Source organism: Acinonyx jubatus, chromosome C2, assembly GCF_027475565.1.
Source record: "Acinonyx jubatus isolate Ajub_Pintada_27869175 chromosome C2, VMU_Ajub_asm_v1.0, whole genome shotgun sequence".
Classification (NCBI taxonomy): Eukaryota; Metazoa; Chordata; class Mammalia; order Carnivora; family Felidae; genus Acinonyx; species Acinonyx jubatus.
The window spans coordinates 77,548,492-77,565,181 of NC_069384.1; the positions used below are offsets into that span (position 1 = coordinate 77,548,492).

The 16,690-nt window shown below is 42.9% G+C and overlaps 1 protein-coding gene across 5 annotated transcripts in view; it reads right to left on the reverse strand.

The window, feature by feature from the left end:
• Positions 1–16,690, reverse strand: part of TPRG1 (tumor protein p63 regulated 1) — a 215,088-nt gene that overhangs the window by 131,734 nt on the left and 66,664 nt on the right. Inside the window, exon 1 of one of the 5 annotated variants that reach the window (XM_027061199.2) lies at positions 8,167–9,062. The exons of the other annotated variants lie outside the window; for them this stretch is intronic. The gene's annotated coding sequence lies outside the window, so the exon portion shown is untranslated. Of the gene's footprint in view, positions 1–8,166; positions 9,063–16,690 lie in introns of those variants that run through there. 5 annotated transcript variants of the gene reach the window in all.

Below are 16,690 nucleotides of genomic sequence, written 5' to 3' on the forward strand. Positions count from 1 at the left end.
TTTTGCACTCTAAGTGTTCTGTATACGTGGCCAAATTACCCCTCTCAGAAATGTTGTATAATTTGTCTCTGTAGAATATGAAGCTCACTTGTATGGGAAATCTAAAACAACAACAACAACAACAACAACAACAACAACACCACCCTAAAAGAAAAACAAAAAATCATGTTCACAGATGGAGATTGGTAGCTACCAGAGGTAGAGGTTGAAGGGTGGGTAAATCAGTGAAAAGGATCAAAGGTACAGATTTCTAGTTATAAAGTAAACAAACCATGGGGATGTAATGTGCAGCATGGTGACTACAGTTAATAATACTTTATCGCATATCTGAAAGTTACTAAAAGATCTTAAAAGTTCTCATCACAAGAAAAAAATCTTGTAATTACGTATGCTGAAAGTCATTAACTACACTCATCCCAGTGATCATTTCACAACATATACAAGTATTGAATCACTACATTGTGTACCAAAAACTAATATGTCAATTATATTTCAATAAAAATAGCAAAAAAAAAACCCCATATATCCAATTTTCCTGCATGTCAGGAGAGAATTTTGTAATTTAAAAAAATATATGTTTTGCAATTAATGGTTTCAATGAGTCCAATATTTGCTTTAACTTGCAATGCTTTAAGGGTGAGATTGAAAGGTTGAGTGTGTCTGTGTATGTTTGGACAGTTTTATTAGCTTCACAGTTTTTGTCTTAACACAAAATTCTTCATTTTATTAAATACATTAATAATTAAACAAATGTTTATAATGTCAACAGATCTTAATTATTACACCAGCTCTACTGAAAGTTATAGGTGTATGTAATGATGGTGTAAAATTTTCAAAATAGACATATCAGTTAATAAAGGTTTGCGTATCCCTGACTACAGAACGAAATGAACCACACCAGCTGGCTTCAAACATTGCAGGTATGATTGCCTAACTCGGTAATTCTACATATAAGAATATCTTGAACTTGGTACTCTATTTTTTTCCTGTGTGACATAGATTAATCTCCATAGTGGAACTGTACATAGTGCAAAATGTTTCACTTAATTAATTTGAATGCATTTGGGGGAAACTTCTCTATGCCAAGCACTGTGCTGGGGGAAACAGAGAAATGGAGACCAGAAGAAAACCTGCAAATTCGATTTCTATTCTTAAGGAGTAAATTGTCTATAAAAGAATCAGATCTGTCAATAGGTAATTACAAGATGGCTGGATAATGACCTAGAGAGTAATCTGTATAAAGTGCAAAGGAACATTCTAGGGGTGGTGCAGAGTCATGCTGAGCCATAGCCACCAAGCACCCAGTATGACCCACCACTAAAAGGCAAGGGTTACATTTTACTCTAGGAGTTGCCTTTTGGTTCTATGAATGATGGGAAAGAACAGCTGCCACTGGGGAAGACAAATGCTATGCAAAGCTTTTTCTTCTAAACATGCATTTGCCAGGGCTGCATCAAATAATATGTGTTTCAATGGGTCCCTGCTTAGGGTACTAATGTCCCAGTTGGGACCCAGGTAGTGTTGAAGACCCAGATATATATGGTTGGAGCTCCGTGTAAAGAGGAATAACTTTGACAGTGTATGACCTTCAAGTGGAAAGAAAGCAGCAGACAATATTAAGGATGTATGGTGTCAGTAAAGAGATATAAATTCACTATTAGAGGAAGAGATTGATATGAGAATCCATCCAAGATTGCAGGCATATGAAATTGCATTCTTATCCTCCAGCATGGTTCAACACATGAAGTCCTGTGTTGACCACACCTGGAAGACTCTTCCCAAACGTTACAAGTATTCACTGATACAGATGCTGAGCTCTTGTTTCCTCCCATGCCCCCAGACATCCTACATCTGGTATGACAGCACCTGCAGTTCAGGAGGCATTGCTGTGAAGTGTGAATTTCTTGGACCGTATGAAAGGTGTTTAAACAACTACAAAGTGAAAGTTTTGTAGAGCTTTCTAGAGAGTTCTAAGGCTATACATGATCTTTGAAATTGTGTTTAGTATGAAGCAGTGGCAGAGAAGAGAACAATGAATTTGACTCGCAGAACTCAAATTTGAGTCCCATCTCTCAGCAGTGTGCTGTATGATTTTGGGCAGATGACTTCAACCCCTGAGCCTTATTTTCTTTCCCTGAAAAAATTGAAGATGATTACCCCTACTAAGACTACTTCACAGAGGTAGAATAAAGAAAATACTGTATGTGTATCAGTAAGTTACAAGCTCTATAAAAGTACATTTCTATAATTCCCTCCCATCTTAAGGGGGAAAAAAAGCCTCCCTCTTTCCCCTCCATGTTGTTCCCATTCTCTCTGGATCCCTCTACCTATAAGCTCTTCGAAAAGAACGTCCTATATTCACCAGCTCCAATTTCTCTTATTCCAGTCTCTCCTGATCCTACCCAGCCACACTGCTTGTTACGTGTTCAGATAACTAACATCATCTCTCTCCACCTGTCAGTAGCATCTGTGCCGTCTGACCACCCTCTTCTCCTCGGAAAGCTTCTGCACTTGGACCCCAGAGCACACGGTGCTCACCTAGTGTCGGCCCTCCACTCTGGCTGCTCCTTCTCCATTTTTTTCTTGGTTCCTGTGGAACCAGAGGAAAAAATAGAGGGTAGTGGGAATAGAAGGTGTGGTCTGCTCCAGGGTGCAGATGGTATAGGGGTGCACTATCCATGGAAAATATAAATGAAAAATGCTTTTCATTATTACCGTGTGCTAGGGGTTCTAAATAATTTCAGTGATAGAAACCTCTTCTCTGCTGACATAGAGCTGCTCCCGCCATGCCTTTTCCCTTTTGGTACACTGTTGACTGGACTCTCCTCACCTCCCTAACCCAAAACCTTGCAGCATCCAAATCAGCCACTCAATCAATTTCTCTCATTCTCTCTCTCTCTCTCTCTCTCTTTCATCTATACTAACTCCTTTGATGATCTCATTTAAAAAAATTTTTAATGTTTTTATTTATTTTTGAGACAGAGAGAGACCAAGCATGAGTAGGGGAGGGGCAGAGAGAGAGGGAGACACAGAAGCCAAAGCAGGCTCCAGGTTCTGAGCTGTCAGCACAGAGCCTGACGCGGGGCTGTAACTCGCGAACTGTGAGATCATGACCTGAGGTGAAGTCAGACGCTTAACCGACGAAGCCACTCAGGCGGCCCTGATGATCTCATTTAATTTCATTGTTGTAAATATCATGTATATATTGATTACTTTCATTTTTTATCTTCAGCTCAGATATAATCACTGAGCCCCAGATTTGTATATTAACTCACTACTCGACATCTCTAACTTAACCTGTCCAAAAGTAATCCAGCATTCCTTCAAAACTCAGTGCTCTCATGGTCTTCTCTGTCTCAGATATAAGGCCAGTGCTTTCTACGAGTTGCTCAGCAAAAGTCTTAGAGTCATCCTTAGTTTCTTCCTGTCTCATTATTCCCCATTCAGTCAATCTCAACCACACAATTAAAACACATGTCATCTCCACCACTAGCAACTTGTCCAAGCTTCCACATCACTCATCTGGATTATAACAGTTCCTCCTTAATGAATCTCCCTGCTTCTGCCCGCCTTCTTATCACGCCACCCTCATCTATTCTCAACACCCAGACCAAGGGATCCCTTTGAAATGTAAGCCAAACCATGTCATTCCTCTGTCCAAATTCTGCAAATGGCTCCCATCATACTCAGAGTGAAAGTCAAAATCCTTATTGTGTCCTACTGGGCCTGCATTATTGTCGTCTCCATCCCCACTCCCACCATCATCTTTCTTACTCCATTTCCAAAGGTTTTTCCACTGAGTTCACTGTATGCATTTTTCTTTTAAGGGGCCAAGCAGACTGGCTCCAGTTTCAGGACCTTTGCACTTGCTCTTCCAGACGTCTGGAATGCTGTTTCCTCAGTTATTTACATGGCTCATTCCCTTGTATCATTAGGATCTTCACTCAAGTAACAACTTATTTCTTCCTAAGCACCCTTTCCAAAATCTCAACTCTCCAAGACCTCCTATCCTTTTCCCTATTTTTCCTCTATATCTCATATATTGTCTATTTTACTGATTAATGTGTTTGTTTTCCATCTGTCTCATTAGAAACGTAAGCTACTTGATGGCAGAGATTATTTCTCTCTCTTCATTGGTGAGTTTTTCCCAAATCCTAGAACATATATTCAATAAATAGTTTCAAATGAATGAAACTTGAAGAGATGTTTGTTTTGAACAGATATTCAATAAATAGCTTTAAAGGAATGAAGTTTTTTCAGATACATCATTTTACTCTGTGTCATATCACCTACCTACTTCCCTTGAAGCCCGGGTCTTTGAGATAATTCTGAAACAATCTCACACACAACCATGCACGTAAAATGAGAAAAGTTTGGTTAATTACACAAATACCTGTGGTATGTGCAGAAACATTGTTCTGGTGACGAGTGGAGTCCTTTACAAAACTAAAACCTTCCCTTCAACCCATCAGGAATGCTGTAAGCCAGAGTAAAACATTCATATATTTGTGGAATTCTCCAGCAGTGTTTTAATGGAAGAGTGTAGGGCTAGGACATCCAAGAATTTTCTATAACTATTCCTTAGGATGTGACTGCTTCCCAGACCAAAGGAAAAAGTCTATCAACTAAAAATAATGCTCCACATCCCACAAGTTAAGAACTTACGCAACATCACTTTCCTAACTTTCAGATAACCCAGAGGAATAAACTTGCTTTACAAAAAGAAAAGAGAGAAAAATCTTAACCATGTTTTTTTGGTCCAAATATTCCTTACAAGTTTCTCAACGAGGCTTTTTTAAAATTTCGTCCATTTTTATAATCATTCTGTATATTACTACTTTGCCTCCCTCCCTAAGCATCTGATACTGTCCATTGTGTTTAGAAGCACTCAATTCTGTTTTTACCCCTTAATTCTTTTGAAAAACTTAAAACTAAGGTTAGTGATACCTACACAAATGTTCTGTCCTGCCAAATTATAGATTTTGATAGCCATGAACTGGGATTAAATGTCTGGTCAATAGTTGCTATGTTCCTCAAATCCATAGTGTTGTGTCTGACCTTAAGCCCGTAGCCTGTCACTTGGCACCCAAGATCTGGTGTAGACCCACATTTCTAGTCTCAATTCCCCCAGGCCCACTGGGGCTATATATAGCTACAACAAATGTGCGTGCACTCTCTTTCTCTAGCTCTCTCTCTCTCTTGTACAGATAGCATCTTCTCAGAGAGCACTGACTTATGAGTTTGCTTTAATTTTTCTTTTACTAGAAACTCTTCCCACCTCTATCTGTCCAAAGCCCACAGCAAATGCCATTTCCTCCTTCTAACCATCCTGATGGCAGCCTACAGTTTCCATGAATATCTCTTTACTCAGTGAAACCAACAACATTGGCTTTCTTCTTCTTGCAGCATTTATGATATCTTGCGTTATGGTTATTTATGTGAACACTTCCATTATTAGTAAGCCCCTTTGGGGAAGTTTCATTGCTCTTCACCCCTAAATCCCCCAGCCTAGGGCGATATACACCATAAGTGATCAAGAAGTGATTATTTTATTAGTTAATGGATTATAGAAAACATACTATTGGGCTAGTTTCCAGAATTTCAGCAATTTGCTCTGTATTCTTTGTGAATGCAGGGCATTGTGGTGCATTCTATGTGTTATCATACATCATAATTTCTTTTCTTATGTTTATGACATTGATCTATTGAGCAAAGAGTATTATCCTGCACTTGTCAAATTTTTCTCTTATAGGCACCTGGAGGTTATGCTGGAACTGTGTCAGGTAGTTGAATACTTAAGCTCTTAAGTCACTGAGCTTCGACATCTGGCTTAATATCCTGGGTAGGTATGAGGGCCAATGGCATGATCTGCTGAAGTCATCATTTCTCTTCCTACCTCTCAAATAACAAGAGGCTAGGGCCAAAGAATTAATTTCACCTCTTCCCTGGTGACATTGATCTGTGGTCTGGCCTATCATTATACGGAACTAGGTTTCCCTTGAAACAGAATGATTTGAGCACATGACAGACTGGAAGAGACCAGCATTGACAAATGCAAATCCTGATAGCTGAAATCAGGTCCCACAGGGACATGGAGAATTGGAGAATACATGCTTCATCTACAAGAAACACATGTTGCCCAGACCCTGCCGATGTGTTTTCCACGTGAGTATGTGGACCCCTATAACCAGACTTTCTGATCTTTCTGGAAAAAAAAAAAAAAAAAGAAATTTCAGATATATCAACCTGAATTTTTACAAGAATTTCCTGGATGTTAAATATTTACAACTGGTTCGATTTTGTTTACCACCGTACCACAAACAAAACACAGCCGAATGCTGGGCCCACCTGTAGATTAGATTCTAATCTAATTGTAGATTAGATTCTACAATTCTGATTTAAAGATCAACCGGCATTACAACCATCTGAACGGAGTGACGCCTTTTTAGAAGGATCAACGATCTTTAGAAGATACAAAGACCTAGACTGGCTGAAGAGAAAGAAGACGCCACCCGTACTTGCAAATCTCCTAACCTTACACCTGAGAAGAAGTTCCAGAATTTGGCTGAAAGAAAGATTCCACAAGAACCAAGTTAATAAGGAGAGAGGCTTCTCTGGACAAGTCCCCTACTTTACAGGGCATTATATTTCCCCTGAATGCTAAAGGACAAAGCACTCTAAAACTTTTAACCGAAAGACATCGTAAAGGACATCTGGATACAATCCCCAAAATGATACAGCTCCTGCTTCTGCTGTGGGATGCCCTGCACCATTCCCTATGCATCATGGGCAGTGAGAAGGTAGGAACGTGTGTTTGACTGACAGCTTTAATGATCACTGGCTGTGTGGCCTTGGGCACATCGTGTCATCTTCCTGGGCCTTCAGTTTCTCTATTTTGAATAAGGTAATTGATTAAATGATTTCTTCAAGACACTTACAGCCAGACAAACATTAAGAATATATAGAAATCTGCCAGAGATGGAGCTACGCAACCCACTGCATTGTGGTGGGCTCATGGGGGTGAATATTAGCACTGTCATAACAAACTCAAACAGACACACACGTGCGCGCACGCGCGCGCACACACACACACACACACACACACACACACACACACGAAACATTTCCTTCCACAACTAAGAATGATACAACCTTTTGAGCATGAAGGGAAAATTATAGCTAAAATTAGCAGCTTAAAAAATAAACTACATAATCACTGAAGATGAGATTTTCTTAAAACTATAGAACAATGAGATATAATGATAGCTGTCATAAGGGAGGAAATTGCAGGAGTCAATTTGAAAGGATTTGGGGGTGTTTCTCCCCCGTCGAGATCTGTTTTTCCACATACCACAGGAAGACTGAAAAGCTAAATATTTCCCTAGGGCTTTTGTGAGCTGCGTCTCATAATGCTCCTGCTGACATTAGGAGAGTGTCATCCAGCCCCAGATGCAAGCCTTCTTTCTCGTACAGAGAGCTAGGGCAAGTTTCAGGCTGTATGGAACCATTTTCCACATCTGCATGTCACTTGCAAGTTTGCGAGGCCTCTTTACATACATATTCTTATTTGTTCTCTAGAAATAGTCCCTATTTGGTGAAGCCTATGTTTCATTATAAAATCTGTCTCCGATGAGTCCAAAAATATCCCTCCCAACCCGCCTGCAAGGAAATAACACCTTTTGTTTGTCGTTTGACAGTTCAGGAAGCCCTTTCACTTGTCTTGGCTTTTTGAGATAAGGTATGACCTGCTGGGTGGTACAGAAGAGGGAGAGAGAAGGAGGAATCAAATCTAATCTTGGCCTTAGCCTGCTGATCATACTTGAACAAATCACTTCAATTCACTAAGCCTCAGTTCACTAAGCCACTGAATAGAGAAAATTATACCTATCCTACTGCTCTTATAAGGCAGTTGAGGTCAAAATCAATATATAGATAAGTATGTCAAGTGATTTTATAGGCTGAAAAACGTTGGTCTACAAACCTCATCAACCCTGGGCAGTAAGGACAAATGGAGGACTTTCCAATGGTCGTGGAAAACTACCAGTCTAGAAGGAACTGCAAGTCAGTGGTAGAGGTGACCAGAAACCCAAGCCAGGGGGCAGGAGAAATAGATTCATAGAGAGAAACCCCATTTCTTTGCACCAGGGACAAGCCACCTGGCCTTACCTGTCTAGGCTGTGGTTGGTTCTCGGCACTTTTCTTTCTTTTCTTGGATGAAGAGGGTCAGACCATAGATAGCGGCCAGTGAAAGTGTAGTTGGTTCAGATGAAGCCTAACATGAGGGTGCCCTTGTGTTGCCACCCCCCAGTCTGAGCCCTGCCTCACCAAGTGGGTTGAGAGTTACGTGCTCAGCCTCAAACAAAGGGGCAAATGAAAGGATTGAGGATGTTTACAGGGTGGAACTCAACCTGTCAGAGACAGGTTTGTGGGTGGGGCCTTTCTTGTTCTACGGTGACACACCTCTCTCTCTCTCTCTGTCATCCCATTCTTTAAGAAGTCCTGGGTTGTGCTGCCAACTTCCTCTTTGACTGAAATCTTCTGATGGGGTAAGCAGGAACAGCCTCCTGTCCATTCCCCCATGACATCTGTATGCTCCCATTTAGCTGTAAGGAAGCATAAGCCTGAAGCCTTTGCTCCTATTATTAGTATTTTATGATGGACTTGATTTGTTGGCTATTTGTGATTTTGAGCATTGTTACTACTTTTGCCTCGGACATGTAGAGGACATATAGAGCACTGTATCCCCATGAGAGCAAACACAAACACGTGTGCATGCAGAGTCTCTGGTCAGTGTTTCTTTTAGGGTATTTGCCCCATGACATTGTTTTCCATTTAAGTGTATGTCCCTCTCATTAGATTGTGGGCCCCTTGAGGGTAATGACCACATCTTATCTTCCCCTCTATTCCCCATACTGTTCAGTGTGTAGCAAGTACTAAATACATGTTGAATGAATGATGATCAAAGAATATTTATTTAATGAATCCTATCTGCCATTTAATGGCTTTGCAACCTATGGCAAGTCATATGTTTACCATTCTGACCTGATCTCTTTGGTCATCTGTAAATTGAGAATATCATTCCTCCTTCAGAGATGCTGCATTTGAACGGAAGCATTTGAGAATGAACTTAGGATAGGAATTGACATAGTAACAACTATAAGAAAATGTCATTGAATCATAATGAATTGATCTCAAAACCCAGATAAGACTTTTCTACATAGAGAGTCAATATAAAGTTTGAGCAGTGAAAAGACATCATGTGTCCACCTGTCTTTTTACAGGCCTTCACCATGTCGAGGACATAACTTAGGTCTTCATCCAACAAGTAGTTAAATGAGCAACCATCTTGGCCATTGTCAGTTCTCCGTGTAGATAAGCATAGACAAATGAACTAGACCCAGTCTCTGGCATAAAAAGCTCATTAAAATAAAATGGGTAGAAAATGATGGGCACCCCAGCACCACGAATAGGATCTGAACAAGTGCTGAGGGAATCCAGAGGAGGGAGCAATCCAGGAAGGCTTCACAGAGGAGGAGGCAGCCTTAGATCTGGGCTGTTAGGAGAGCTGGCATTGGACAAATGCAGATGGTAGAGCTGGATATAGATGTTAACTGTGAGATGGAATGAGCCATCCCTGATCTAACTGATTTATGCCCTCCTTACTACAGACCCCATGATGAAGAGAGAGTTTCACATAAGTAGTATCTAGGTCACTCCACGTATACACCACAAAACTGCAGGGCAATTAGAAGTAATTGCAAGACTAATATTGTTACCATCTAGCATCAGATGGGGGCAAAGGAGAAGGAGTCTGAGAGATGTGATCCCAGCCCGGGACCAACCCACGCATTGCTGTTTGAAGCATGTTGTTTTAAAGGGCAAGAGACTCTGAAAAGACATCTATGTCCATGTGGCAACTGTCTAATCATCACCAGGCTTCCAGCGGCCATGGGATGCTTCTCTCAACTTGTGCTACGCTCCTGTGACTCTCTACCCAGCCATAACTGGGGCCGCAACAGTACAGCCAGGAGGGTCACAGCAGTTGGAAGAATGTCACACAGAAAACCTGGGCTCTGGGCCCTTGTCACCACTCCCTGGAATCAATTGGCAAGTAGCTCAGACTTTCTCGGTCCTCCGTTGCCTCTTCTGTGCAATGGGAATTATAACACAGACCTCCACCTGCCTGCCCAGGCTGTCAAGGAAGAAAATGAGATTCTGGAGGTGAGATGAGCTTTGTCAATGTTAAGTCCTGGCATGAATGTGCAGCACTGTTATGACAGGACATATGACATCATGTGAGATTCACTTCACAGCTACCATCTTCAGTTATAGCAAAGGCTGCGTATGGGTCTCCTGATGGATGACGTGGTCCACAGCCAAGGATCAGAGAATCACAGAACCATTTTGCAGGATACACACTTAGAGATCATTTCTCTTGGTGTCTTGTCCCTCTTCTCTCTTCTGTGACAGCCCTTACAATTTATTCTATTTCCCTTTCCTTCAGTCCTGCTGTCACTGCCAGAGGATGTAAGCTGTTGCTAATTTGGGTTAGGAAACGCTGGTTTATTAGGTCTCCCCTCCTGCCATTTTTCAGATGGGACAGGGTGATACTGATGACCACCCAGCTGCCCTCTCCCTGACCTCAGCAGGGCCACTCTCTTACATCCACGTCTGTGGTGGCAGATGGGTAGGAGAAAGCACAGGTAAGCACGGATCATCCTCAGGCCCTAACCAGGACCACCACGCGCCCCCTCACGCAGAGAAGGATTGGTATGTAGACATGCACCCTGGACGCTTCATAAATTCTGTCTGTAAGAATCCCACATCCCTGCTCCCCATCTCTGTTCCCTCCCCAGGAGTCTTCTGGGAAAGAGGAGCAAAGGGATAAAGAACAGGCACTAGCAGGCACTGTTGAAGCAAACAGGAACCGGCAGGCAGGTTATCCGCCGAGAAATGAGGCAGTACGAGTTTCTTCTTCTCTTGAGTCCCACAGTACATCATAAGCATTACACATCACTGTGGCTAGTCTTCTCCCCTGATCCATACCTGTCTGCTGTCTCTAAAGGTAGGCGCCATGTCTTAAACATTCTTTTTAGGATCTGGCACAAGACAGTGGCAATAGAGGTGCTCAAGAGATGTCAGATGGATAGACGGATGGATGGATGGATGGATGGATGGATGGATGGATGGATGGACGGACGGATGGACGGACGGACAGACAGGCAAATGCATGAGTGTATGCACCGCTCTGCTCCCCTGTGTGGCCCTACAAGGCCTGGCCACCACAGAGACGATAAAGTAGGAGGAGAATCACTATACTCCCCTGTGATTTTGACAGGGGACTAAATTCAGCCCAAAGCATCTTTCTTCCTCTCTATTTACTCTGGACAATCTGTCCCTTATCAGATGAGCTCAAGGCTGGTTGGAAATATGTGTATTTTATTTGACAATATCTTCTTCCAGTTTTGTTTTGCCGCGCAGACATTTGTCTGTTTTGCTGTATGTTGTGCATCAGATAGGATTCAGACAAATTGCTTTGGCTTTCTAAACTGTTTTGTTTTCTCCATTCAGTTATCATTGATCTCATTTCCCTTCCTGCATCTCACTCTTCTTCCCCAATTCCAACTTAACTCACAGTGAGAGAGAACAATTCCACTTTTACTCAGCTCCATCGAGGGCTAGATAGGCCACAGAAGTTACAAGGCCCAAGATTTAGTACCCAGTCATAACCAACACGCATGACATTCTGTGGGTCACCTTTCCAATTTGGCCCACTTCTCCTTCACAAAATAAAGCCTGCTCTTGATTGCCACAGAATCAAAGTGGAATAGCTTCAAACCCTCTGGGCACCAAGTGGCACTCACATGTTCCATGTTTTCACATTTGGCGCCGCTGGGGAAGATGTCTCATCATTTTTAGCTTTGGCTCAAGGCAATGGGCTGGTGTCTGTTGGCCTAGTGAAGGCCCACTTCACTCTCCATCCCGATCCCCATCCCACTCCTGATCCATCTCTCACCCGAGGTGGCTTGTGGGCAAACAACCCACGCAGTGTCCCAGAGCCCTGTAGATAAAAGGGCCCCTGCTTGCCTGTGTTCTGCTGTCACCACGTTGAAATTAACTCTTAAACAAGGGTCCTGCATTTTCATTTTGCACTGAGGCTTGCAAGCCGTGTGGCCAGTCTTACAAACCCAATCCCCCAAAGCAATATAGAAGGAAGAGCATCACGAAGAGGAGGATAACAGAGCAGCTTGGCCAGCCGCTGGTGGTGGAGCAAAGGGCTGTCCACATGGCAGAGACCAGCCATGGGATGCCCTGCATTATAAACATTTAACAAGAGAAGGGGCAGTGTGTGTGTGTGGGGGGGGGGGAGACATGAAACTGCCACAGGCCCCACCCCGATCAACCTTCCCCATCTTGCATGGATTGGGGCCCTGACTCACGCCCAAGGTGTGGCTCACCATTCCTGCTAAGCACACGGGGCTCCTCCCTACTCATGGAGTCCAGGAGTAAGCGTGGGTTGCCCTGGAGTCAATGTGGAAACCATCCAGTCACCACTTGATATCACAGAGCTACATGAAGTTTCAGAGCAGACGTCAGGCAGCCAGCACAGGCCACCCTTTATCAGTGAAATAATCCCCTCCAGGTTCAAGAACAGACCAACCCATGTTCACACTGGGAGTCTGTTTCCCATTCTGGTCTCAGCATTAATTCTGTTTTGAATTACTTCCCTTTTCTAGACCATTGGAATCCACAGAGGCAGAACCTACTCCTTTGTCACACAGGTGACACAATCCCACACCCGGGGCAGCAACCAGCAGATTCTGATGCTCAACATATATTGGTCAAATTAAATTGAGGATGGCCCTGATATCTTGAAACTGCAGTACAAGGAAGCTCCTACCACTGGCTCTTCTCTCCCATCCAAAATTCTTCTAATAGCCTGAGTCAGGTCATATGTCTCAGTAGAGAAGAAATCAAAGGAAGGAGGCAAAACTTACACGTGTAAATAAAGAGCCTATCGTAAACTACATGCAAGTAAGACCAGCTTTTGGAACACTGAGACTCCAAGGGAAGCATGAAGGTCACTAGTTAGGAGGAAAAGAATTACGCGCCTGTGTTGGTTTGGAGAGTCATTTCCGAGTGCTAGTTCACCAACTGTCTAGGTGGACTTGGGAGAGTTTCCTTCCTTGCTGGTCAACAACGTGAAGAGGACTGGATGTGCTCAGAGTGAGGTCCCTTCCAGGGCTGGCATTCTGTGCTTCTAAGAACCAAACTGTTAGCAACTCCATTTCAGTGTCATGACTTAAGAACTGGTTTTTAGGGTAGGATTGTATTCTAGAACCCAAGTTGGCCTGACAAAATAACAAAAGTGACAAAAAATGCAGTTCAAGAAGTTGAGTTCTGACCACAAGAGGTGACCGAGAGAGGAAGCCGCTAGAGAATTCTCCTGATGCCAGATAGAGGGGGTTACAACCCAGGTGACAGAGACACATTGGGATGGGGGGGCTAGGCATCCAAGGAGGGGCCCTGGAGCAGTAGGGCCCCTGCTCCCAAGTGATGTGATTTAGACTGAGTCCTGCCACCAAGCACAGCCACTTGAATAGTTGTGCTGCTCTGATGGGATATGTGATGAATGGGGGTGGTAGGCTGCAGACCAAGGCCATCTTACTGAGGATCCTGAATACTAGGCCAGGAAGTTCATACTTTATTTTCATCATTATTACATGTTGGGGACCCTGTTGAGTCTTGACATTTGAGGAATTCCTGTGAGCTGTGACCAGAATGCAAGCAGACAGACTGAGATGTTGCCCAAATCACACGGGAAAGGGGATGGAGTGTTCCTTTGGCCTGTCAACCCCTGCCCCAGTCACATTCCTGAAACATCATAATTTTGCACACAGGTAACACTCTGTGACCATCTGAACCAAAGCCGGCCCCGCAGTTTGGGCTTCATAACTCCAGGCTCAGCCTGGCCCCTTATACCAAGGAATCATTTGGTGCAAGGCCCAGGAAACACAGCCCGAAGGCAACATTTGGTGTGCAGACAGTTCCTGGTCCACCTGCCTGAGAACCTGTGGTAAAAAGTGCATATTCCCTAGCCTCATTCTCAATTTACTAGATTCAAACCCCTAAAGAAGGGTCCAGGAATCCTCATGTTAAGAAGTCCTGTTGTGAGGCAGGGGCAGGGGGTATGCTGGGGTGGCTCAGTCGGTTGAGCATCCTACTGTTGATTTCAGCTCAGGTCATGAACTCATGGTTCGTGGGTTTGAGTCCAGTGTTGGACTCTACTGACAGTGTGATAGATAGATAGATAGATAGATAGATAGATAGATAGATAGATAAACCCTGCTGGGTGACTGGTATCCACATAAAAGGTTGAGAACTAGAGTGTTTCACTTTGTCAAACTACTGACAGAGAACTCCAATGTGAAACAGGTACACAAAAACCCAGGGGCAGGAGCTTGTGGGATGAATCAGTTTCCAATACACAGAAGTCATGGTGAAACTGTGAGACTGGAACATCGGGTGGTAGGGCAAGTGGAGCATGTGATAAAGTCAGAGGACGGACAGTTGTATGTAACTGACTCACAAGCCCTTTATTTCTGCCTTGCTTCTGATGATAGGACGTGAGAGTTCTTAGGTGGAGTTTCATGAAGGGCATCCACACTTCCAGGGAGGCTCTCTGCCATGTGAAGGGTGTGGGGCCGGTGAGGACAAGCCCCTGCTCCCTAGAGTTTTCTTACAGCACGTTTGGGACCCCAGGTGACGTGGGAACTGCACAGGGAACAACATGCCATATCCGTTTTCAGAGGGCGTCAACACCCTCCTTCCCACACCTGCTGTTCCCAAATATCACAACCTGATTTTTTTTCTCCAACCTCCTGTCTTGATAATGATTAAATATTCATGGATTGCGGTGATGCCAGCATACTTTGGGAAATTTCAGATACCTTTTTTTAAACAGAAGCTTCTTTTTTCTTTCAGATGATCCCACTTTTGAAGAGAGGGAAAAAGAATGACAAATTGCAAGTGACTCAAAAAGTAGAAACTGACAAAAAAGCTAGTAATGTCCTAAGTTTTTCGATAGTGTTTCCAGCCCAAAGTATCCCACTTTAGGAGAAATGAAGCACAGAATTTAGAAAACAGAGATGCCAAAGAGCAATTGTTCATATTGCAAAAGAATCTTTCATTTTAGCACAGGGTCCATTTACATAGCAGAGTCCCTAGTTCTGTGTAAAATACAAGCAAATTTGCATATGTCTGTATTATTTATTTATTATGCAAAAAGATGGTCACCAGCAAGTTGCCCCTTGAGCTACCAGGAAGGACAGGCTGATCCCCAGGTAGAGCCAGTGGACATGCATGCCAATTCAACCAGAGAAATTCCACTGCTACCTGGGTATCCATTAGAGTTTCCCAGAACTTTTAATTTTTACAAAGTTGTGGGGAGGGGCCAGTAATACACACAGAGACCTCATTCCTTAAGTTGGCATTTCCGAAAACTAAGACACATCGAGGGACGACTGCCCTGAAGTCATATACTAAATTTTAGTTTCAGAGTAGTTATTTCCCTTTTCACTATACTTTGTTACTGCACAGAAATCTTCCACATTTATTAGAGTAGCCTGTTTATCTCCTAGAAATATTATGGCTTAAACCTAAAACCAATAATTTGTTAAAATAGCCAGAACAACTGGTGATGAAGTTATTTCCCTTTCCACTGTACTTTGTTACCCCATAGAAATCTTCTACATTTATTAGAGTAGCTTGTTTATCTCCTAGAAATATTATGGCTTAAACCTAAAACCAGTAATTCGTTAAAATAACCAGAACAACGGGTGACGAACTCATACACTGAAGGTAAGATGTGAACTCTTGGCTTCCTAAGCAAGTCTGACATTCTTAAAGGTCTCCAGATCAGCTGAATAATGTCAGTGTTGATCACAGTTCTGTCTTGAACTCACAACACAGATAACTTGGGCCAGCACATTCCAAAATTTTACTTAAAATACCAACTAAAGCAAGGCGTTATCAAGTTGAATCAATGCCTCAGTGAGTATTAGTCATTCAGAGGAAAAAAACCTAAGAACCTGATGTTGGATCAGTTTGTGTCCTATATTTATTTATTTCTAATTAGTTAACAGATACCTATGTAGTGCTTAACTATGTGCCAGAAACTGCAATTAGAGCCTCACAAATATTAATCATATAACCCCCACAACAACCATGTGGGGGTGGGTACTATACATCATTGCTATTTCACAGGTGGGGAAATTGGGTACCAAAGGCTAACTGGACCACCATCACACCACTGTTCAGTGTGACAGTTATAAAAGATGCTCTCCTGGGTCACATTTGACATAAAGGGGTACTGTATCACCATCAGGATCATCTCCCCAAACTCCCCTGGAGTTACTCCAAGACCTCCGAAAAGCAGAACCACTTAAAAGCTGTACCACTAATTTCATTATTAACAGTCAGCTGATGATACTATCGAATATCAGTGCCTTGTGCTCCACCAACACCGTGTTAATGCTTTATATACATGCTAATTCGATCGGGGAGACATTGCCATTGGACCCATTTTGCAGATGAGGGAAGAGACTCGGAGAAGTTAAGGGATATGCTGAAAATCATGAGACCCTTAAAGGACAGAGCTAGAGTTCAGCACCAGATTCATCCACCTACA